This window comes from Diceros bicornis, chromosome 1 (genome assembly GCF_020826845.1).
Source record: "Diceros bicornis minor isolate mBicDic1 chromosome 1, mDicBic1.mat.cur, whole genome shotgun sequence".
Taxonomy (NCBI): domain Eukaryota; kingdom Metazoa; phylum Chordata; class Mammalia; order Perissodactyla; family Rhinocerotidae; genus Diceros; species Diceros bicornis.
This window is the reverse complement of record NC_080740.1, coordinates 2483742-2492866: the sequence shown is the minus strand read 5'-3', so window position 1 is coordinate 2492866 and position 9125 is coordinate 2483742.

Genomic DNA, 9125 nt, shown 5'->3' with positions numbered 1-9125 from the left:
AATAGTCTCTCCTGGGGTCAGTGTCAGTGGCCTTCTGTTTCTGCAGGGCTCCTGGGCGGTGTCAGTTATAAGCACTCCTCCTCACTAGTCCTTCGTCTTGTGCTCTCGTCCTTCTTCATTTTCATTGGCGTGCAAACCTGCTGTCCTGTGATCAGTACTCTCTGGGAGAGCCCAGTCCTTCCTAACTAACAATTAAGCCCGTTATCCAGTAGGCAGTTTCTGTGTAGATGTGTATCGTGTTAGGCCAACCAGGAATCCTGAATTCACATTCAGAGAGAAGACAAGGTTGGTGGTGAGCCTGATATACAGAAAGCATTCATTACATCCCTTCCACTCCTGCCGCTTAATGGTCTCACTGTGTGTCTTGTCAGGTGACATCCACACGTCTCTCTGTAGACAGGCCGGAAGGACTGTGGATGTTGACCCTTTTTGGATACTTACTGGATTTGCTCTGAAAATTCCATTCTATTTGAATTCCTCAGACTACGTGGAAAAATATGCACAACCCTCAAATTTTGGGGCAAAATCAAACTTCCGTCTCAGAGCTTTCTCCAAATTATGTGTCACAATGTGTACCTAACATTCTCACAATCAAGGTAGAACTGATCTGATGGTTAGAGGCTAGCATGACTTTTTTTTTTCTTCTCGTTTTTTCATACTTGACAACCTATAGTTAAAAACGCAAAGACTCATCAAGTCAGACAACACCATCCGCTTGTAACTTCCTGTGCACGACAGCTGTCTTTGAATTTGGTTGTGAATGTTAATGTGGATGACTTGGTGTCTGTGAACATTGGATCCTGAGAAGTGCTGTTGATCACGGGACTTGCTTATGATGGTTTGACCATGATTTAGGATAGAGTTAGGTTTTTGCAGACTTATTCAGATTTTGTAACTGAATAATTTACTCTCTCCATTGGGGGGAAACATTCATGGCACAGTAGTCTGATTGAACAACAAACAGAAATGCCCTGAAATTTAGGGTAGAGAATTCATGCGGAAAATACGCCACCAGTGAAGTCATCAGTGCGGCCCTGCTCACGAGGGATGGATGGTGCTCTCAATCCACTGCAGCAGACACTGCCCGGCCTGAGAATGTGGGCCCTCAGGAAGGAATCACAGCTTTACTTTCTCCTAGCGAAAGTTCTTGAGTATGCGGTGGAATTTCCTCTCAATTTATTATGCAACATCATTTTCTCTATATGCTGTTTCTTCTGCCAAATCACCTATTCTTTGTATGGCTTTTCCTCGAAAGTTTGTTCCTAGTTTCCAAAATCATATGCACACGCGGATCAGTATTCACAAGCAGTGTGCCCCATCCTCAACAGCGGATCCCACCTCTGGAGTCCCTGCCAGGATGGTGCTCTTAATTAAAGAAAAAGAAACGGAGATTTTAGAGAGTCTGCTGGCCCAGGATTCAGAGACAGGAAGATGTGTATGGTGGGTCAGGTTTCCGTGTATCGGACTCTGAGATGGCGATTGGGGGTGGTATGTTTATGGTGTGGGGGAGGCAGGGTCAGGCAGAGGGGGAAGCTGGGCTTTGATGCTGGGCTGGCCTTGAGAGTGGTCCCTTGCCGAGTTGCTGTTGTATACCAATGATGAACCGGCTGCTCCGGGGGCCTGGGGCGTGGCTGGGGGCAGGCAGCTGTCTCCGTTGAGCCGTCGCTGGGGTGGAGGCTCAGCTGTGCGCTAGCAGCACCCTGCAGTCAACGCTCCCAGCGGCTTTGGGAGTGAGTGCTTTCAGCCAGAGGGGCAGCGAGCTGCGACTGCTGGGAGCTGATCCCATTTGTTCCTTGGTCAAAGTCCCCCTCTCTGCCTAGTTGCTCTGTTACATAGCTGGGAATGTGACTAAGTAGAGAACTATTGGATTAGAAAGTATTCTCTTTCTTTTTAAACTGTGCAAGTATTTCCTAAGACGACCAATTTAAAGTGCAGAGGTGCTTTTTGAGTTCAAAACATAACTTGGCTTACCAAACACACTTTCCTAAAGAGACCATTCCCAGGGATGCCCCCAGTGCAGAAGGCTGAACACCCGGGTAGGTGGACGTGCATTGTGCACATTTCACAATGGTCCTTTTCCGGGTATTTTAGCCTCCAATGAGGTCAAGGCTGACCCTTCTCCAAAGTAGCTCATGGCATGGTCCTTGAAATTTACTGCTCTTGACTGATTACAATATTTGGTTTAGTAAACTTGAAAACTCACTTTTTTTTTGTTTTAACTGTTGTTGAAAAATCTCACATTTCTACCATAGGAAGTAAAATCACAGAGGGCCTTTCCTTAAGAGGCAGCCTGGGGTTATGACAGGAGTCATAACGTAGCTTTGGAGTCAGAAACCTGGTTCCCAAACCTGGCTCTCCTGTCTTTTGGCTCTGGGACCCCCAAGCAAATCCCTTATCGGCTCTACATCCCAGTTTCCTCAAGTCATAAGATGTGTTGTGGTGAAGATTAGGTTAATAGACGTGATGAGACTTTGTAAATTGTAATGTGTGGTTCCAATGTCTTGTTACATTAGTTAGAGCTGAAAGAAGGCTAGGCGGTCATCTTGGCAAGTTCTTCAGAGGCCAGATGATCCAGAGGCCCGGGGAGGTCAGAGGACTCGCCTAAGACTGCATTTCTGGTTAGTGGCGGAGCAGAGCCAGCCCCCAGCCCTCCTGACTCTGTGACACAGATGACACAGTCTGCTTCCACTCTCTCCCCTACGGTTCCTTTTGCTGCAGCAGGGGGCGGACTGTGTGTGTTACTCACTCCCCTAGAACCGTTGAGAGGATTTCGGAATGGCCTAATGTTTGCCAAAGCTTTGAGTCTGTAATCTGCAAACAAGATGCTCTTCAGATCTGAAGAACTATTACTCAAAAATTGTTACCTTAGTCGTTATGCTAAAATCCCCCTTGGGCTACAACAGAGAGGAGAGGAGCACACCTTGTATTGGCAATAGAGGTACTGAGTGTGAACATCCATGTGTGCGTGTGTGTGTGGGTGTGTATGTGTAGCTAGTCAGAGGGAGGGAGAGGGAAAGAAAGAGAGAGAGAAAGAGAGCCTCTTTAAAAGCAATTACTGTACCATATATTTTATATGATTTCCTCCCCCGTATTTAATAAGTCTAAATGGAGAGTTCTTGTAATCCTCTTGTATCGGTGGATAAGCTCTCAGCATCCTCTCGGCCTGCAGGGCCTGCAGTTTCTCTGCTTTTCTGTAGGTATTCATTTCCAAAATTTCATTACTGTCCCACGTGTGAGTCATTCACTCCCACGCAATCCATTTAAAACCTCCAACACACTCTGGGCGACAGAAGGAGAAAGCTCAGAAAAGGCCAAGCCTATTCACTTGGTGTGTTGAGGACTTGCCAACGTGAAATGGGAGAGGAGGCCCCCGGCCCCCCACGGCGGCCAGTAGAAAGTGTGGCAGCCCCCGCCTCCACCGACAGAGTGTGTCCTTTTCTTCTGCTGTGTGCTCTGTGCGTGGGAGTCCGGGGGCAATACAGCTGGGGAGAGAGAACAGGGACGAGAAAAATTCCTGTAGCAGGAGAATAAAAATGTAAGTCGAATATTGTTAAGAAACAGTTACGCAGGCTGCATATGTGCGAGCCCCTCTGATGGGGAGCAGAAGGCCAGGGTTCTGGCTCTGGCCTGGTCACCAGCTGGTCCTGTGATCCGGGGCAAGTCGTTTAACCTCCTGGGACCTCAATGTCCTGTCATCAAATGAGGGTAGTGAACTTGCTCTAGTTATTGCAGGATGACTGTAGAAGTGCTTCGGCATGTGAACAGCCTTACACAAACATAAATTTGTTTTATACTCTCACTATGAATTCTATACCTGATTTCAGGATGGCTCTCCTGCGTGATAGGCAGCACGTACCTTCTGAGGGGGCTCTGGGCTCCCTTGCCTTCAAAAGCTCACGGCAGCGCAGCAGCGCAGGACTGCTTTTCCTCCTTGAGAAGGGCGTCACCAGGGGTAAATCCGACAGGGAGCCCGTGGAAGCCTTCCTGCTGCTGCTGTGGGATGCACTGGAGCGGGGCCTCTGCAGCTGTTGTGCCAACCAGGCCAGGAGATGCCTCACAGAAGGCGCCATACTGTGGGCCTTCGGCATCACTCATTTCCAGCTATACTTAGGCAAGCTAACCAAGTTTTCATCTTTCCCAAGGAGCGCCAGCTTGAAAAACACAGTGTGAAAAATGCCCAAGATATGGCCATCCTCTGCCGTCTGCCACACGGAGGGGATCCATACGGAGAGTCCTGCTGGCAGGGGTGCTCCCCCAAGTAAGCTCCTGCCTCAAGGGTCAGGTGGTGAAGGAGGGGGGTATGATTCCCACATCCTTATAGCAAGTTTCTGTGTGTGGCGTTTAAAACTGAAGAAGGAGTTAGATGCTAGCTCTTGGCTGAGTCTCACACTCAGAAGTTCACACCCTCACTTGCTGCTCTGGGATATACCGTTGCATGACCAGCATGGTGCTCTCTGTCCTCCTTCTGAAGTTGTTCTGTTCCTGTACCTGATTACTTTCTCCGTCCTCAAAATTCCTCTTGTGCGCAAGAGTCATGTTGCCCTATACATAGGAAGTTCAGCATATGGGTGGAGGAACTTCTGGGGACCGACTACATCAACACACCAGAGTTGGGCTGGGGTCTCCATTGACATTTGGTGGCTAAGAGTTTCTTTCCTGAAGCTCTTCCGCATCTAGCAGAATTGCTTCAGTGTTTTTGTTGGAGGAAGAGAAGGGAGTTTGTGACCCACAAGAGGCACAGCTAATCTAAACTTGGAGAGGAGGGGAATTCCATGACCTTGGTGTGGAGTTAGGCCCAGGGAGTGGAATGTAAATCTTTTCTGATTCACATCATTTTGTGATGTGGGTTCTCTGAGATTCTAGGAGGCTGGGTTCCTTCAAATCCGTCTATTTAATTAGTTCTATAGGAAGAAAACTCCAGAAGGGTTAGAGGCTGTAAAGAAAGTCAAAATTACAGACAAGGTGAATTGTAGGTTTAAGGTAATTGGAGTAAGGACCTGATGACTCAAGTGGAAGTCCTGGCTCTGTCATTTATTAGCTCGGAGACCCCAGAAAAAAATGACCATTACTTGTTCGAGCCTCAGATTTACCTGGAAAAAAAGGAGATTCTTGTGGCTGCCTCCTCCACAAGCACCGTACGTCTCTCACAGTTAGGATGGGCGTGAAAGATTTTTGCAGACTGTAAGGCACAATGCTTCCAGGACTGGACGCATCTGGCTCGTGTATGTGCATGTGAGTATTTGTATGTGAATGCCAGGCGAGCACTTTGCTCTTGCACGGGTTTGAGGTTTCCAGTTTAACTGTCCGTTTTGTTTGCTTGTGGGGTAACTGGATGTAAGCGTGTTGGGGGAGGGACATCGTCTGTGCTGTTTATGGCAGGGTGGGCGCATTGGCTGATCTGCACTCCCCTGTGGGCTGGGATCCACAACTGCAGAAATGGTGCCTCAGTCAGCTTTGTTCCGGGACGGGTGTCACATTAGTCTTTGGAGAGAGACAGGTGGACCTGTGACAAGGCCCCAAACATAAAAGCTGCTGCAAGAGCAGAGCGTGACAGACACGTGGAGACTCAGCCTTGCTGTTCTAAGTCCCACGATGGTCTAAAATATTTCCATTCCCATCTCCCTGCCTGCCAAAGCCTTATCTGATCTTGAAAAACATTTTTTAACCTAAGATCTATTTTAATGTTTTGTTTTGATTTGTGTTTGGATGAGATTCTTAGGGAGAAAAAAATCTTTGATTTTTTTCTTTCCTTTTTTTTTTTAAATAGCCATTTTTACATGAAAATCCTCTTGAATTAAAGGGACAGTCTCTGTATAGGAAAAGATCACTGTGCTCTGCAATGGTAATTGTGTTACTAGTCACAGCCTTGCACACAATAAAAAAAACCAAATTGTTTTCCCTTCCACTGCAAGGAAACTATTGAATTCCAACACAACAGTAGTAGACCAAGTTCACCCAGTAGGCTTTCAGGCACAACGGACAATTAAAGCTTTGAATAACCCTCCCACCGGCACTGCCCTAAAATTGCATTACTAACCCTGGAAGCTAAAGCAGTTGAAATTAAACAGCAGGCCAAAGGTAAAGACAACCTATTGTTTCCGTGAAAAAAGGGCCCTCAGCTTTTCTTGTGAAGTTCAAGACCAGAGAAAACTTAGACATGTTTCCCAAGAACGTTTTTAAGACAGAGAGAGAGAGAGAGAGAGAGAGAGAGAGACTTAGAGAGCACCTGAATTTTGTGACGATCAGTAATAACAGCATAAATTTACACTTTTATATTGTACCTTTTATCCAGAGAACTCAATGAACCACAAATATTAAGCACTCACCAATTTCTTAGTCCTTATGTCTTTGTATTCATAGACTCCACACAGTTTTCTCTCAGCTTTTGGATCTCGATGGGGGTGGTGGTGTTGGTGATGGGGGCACTGTGCTGCTATTGGACATGTTTATGGAACTCAGGTTCAAAGGATGCTCTTTCTGCAGGTCACACTGAGGTTTTTTGTGGAACAAAGACTGGATCTGTTGACAGCAACCTCTATTTTTGTTGATCTAAACTCTTGATGGTCTTTTTGGAAAGTGTATTTCTGTCTGGTAGTAAATTACTTGAACCAGGGGACTTGCACTGGACCTTCTCTTCTACTTTCACTTTCATGGTAACCAAGCTCTCGACCCTCCTTATCTACGTGAATAAAATAAGAGAGCGAAGAACCGGGAGGTGGTTGGTTTCTCCATGTAGTTCTGCCGGGCTTTGAATTGTGACTGGAAAATCACTAGCTTCTGGCTAACCTGAGTTTCTGTATCTTCATTTTTAACCAAATATTGCTCTCTTCATTCAACCTGTAGATGTCTGCAGTAAATAAAGTGATTGTCCGTAATGACACAATAAAGCAGGAGATGTACACTTCGAAAATGCAACCGGTATATCTTATAAAGCGCTGTGAATAATCTGTCAGCACACTTTATAATATCTTGCAGTTTTAGTAGGAGAAAAAATGTTAGCCTGTATTTTGCTAAGGCCTTGCCCCTACCATCTTATAACCGAGAATATTCACAATGTTCTCATTTCAGTGTGAGTGTACATTGAGTATCACATTCCGAGAATTAAATCAGATGAAGAGCTAAGCCCTTGTTCCAGCATTATGAAGAGGCCAAGGGAAAAACGGGACCCGACAAGCCATCTGCACCAAATGCTCCCAACAAGTCGGCACAAGCTGCCTGAAAAACCGTGGTCAGCGGCAGCCACCTGGACAAGAGGCGCTCTTGACCCTGGGGCCGGCTTCATTTACCTCGGGGCAAATGAAAACTGAAGCACTGTCTGTGTTTTTGCTCAGCTCCCTCTAAGCCCACGGATGATCACGGTGCTGCATGAATTTTGTAACTAGCCTGTGAAATTTGGCTGCCGCCACATGGCCAAGTTAGAGAGTGGTGGCTGGGCCTGGTCCAGTGCTAATCACTCCAGCTGTGGTTATAAATCAGTGGGAGGTTGTGAAAGAGCCTCTATCAGACACTGGCTACTTGAAGCCCTTTTTCTGCTTGGAGACCACAGAGAAACAGACACCAGGAGCTGAACCTGCCCTATGCTGAGTAGGGCCCCAGCTTCAGACCTTCCCTCTCTATTCCAGGCTGAAGCCCCATCCTCTCTCCCTTGTCTCCTTTCAGTGTGTCTGTCTATGTGCCCTCCCCCTGACAACATTGCCTTGGTTTTTAAAGAACACAACATTCCTCTATGAATAAAGCCATTATGGTTGTTTTGAATCTCAGGGCATTTGAGTCATGTGGCTGTTGGTATGAGCAACATCCTCTTCGTGGAATAAATTCCCAGCTCTCCTGTGGGGAACTGACTCACAGCAGGGCTACGCACTGAAATGTGAGGCCTGGAGGTGAAAAGCGTGTCTCCAGCTCAGGTGGAGATGCTGCTTAGAAACGGTCACTTTAAACCCAGAAAACAGAGAGTGTTACCCACTGACTCACGTATCCTATTTCCTTAGGCCTCTCGGTTCAGAGTGATACTATTTACCTGTAATTGTCAAAACATGACTTGTGTTTTACTACATCAACAGCAATCAGCATCACTGAAATTCGTGACAATGTAATTTCATATAATTTTAGAAATGATCTAATAATATATTAAAATGAATCCTAAAATAAAAAAAAAAAAAAAAAAGAAGAAAATCCAAGGGAAGTAACAAAGAGAAACAGGTGGTATAAGGACCCATGAAATATTTTTTAAAGAAAAACACCTAAAATATTTGATTTTTACTTTTCAGTGAAGGCTACAACGCTGTCTGAGACTTGGGGAACCAGCAGTAGAGAACTGAAATGAAACAAAACAGAACAGAACAGAACTGGGATAAAATCTTCCCCAAATCTCTCCCTTTCCGTAAGAGCCAAACATAACTTTGAAACTTGACACCAATCCCCAAGTGGCCCAGGTCACTGCCTTTCTCTATTTAATCGTCAGCTGATTGGAGCTAATAATAAACATAATTAAAAATCACCGTGGGGTCCTTTGAAGTTTGCTGCCAAATAATGCTTTGTGGAAGAATTTAAAAATAAAATCCTGAGGGAAACTTCAAACAATACTCTAAATATTCAGAATCAAAGTCGTGGTGTTAGATTTATCTCAAGAAGTTCATAGTGATTATAAAATATAATATTAACCCAAGAAAGCTCTCTAATTCCCATCTCTAACGAATGTCACCAGGGCAGTTGTTGTCCTAATACTTAATTTCTGCCTGGCTCTGACTGAAGTTAATTTTTTATTCTTAAACAAATATGTGACCAGAACAAAGTAGCCAAATTAATCGCTATTGTCAGTCAATTTCATCCATGACTTGGGAAACGATGCCGCAAAGACAAAGCAGTTCTTTAGCAGAAACAATGTCCTTCTGCCCAGACTTTCGTCTTAGGCCCAGGTTTCTGCCCTGTGTTAGTAGTCTCTGGAGATGGTGCAGAGCTGCAGTAACAGCTTCTGCTTCTGATCGTAAGGCAGAATGCTTCTGGTCTTCTGTGATATTTGCATGGTGATGGGGTTCTGTTTTCTCTCGCTTTGATGCAGTGATCAGGTGAGACACATCTGAGCCTGCTCCATCAGAGCCCTGTATTGTGACCAGAATACAAATCAC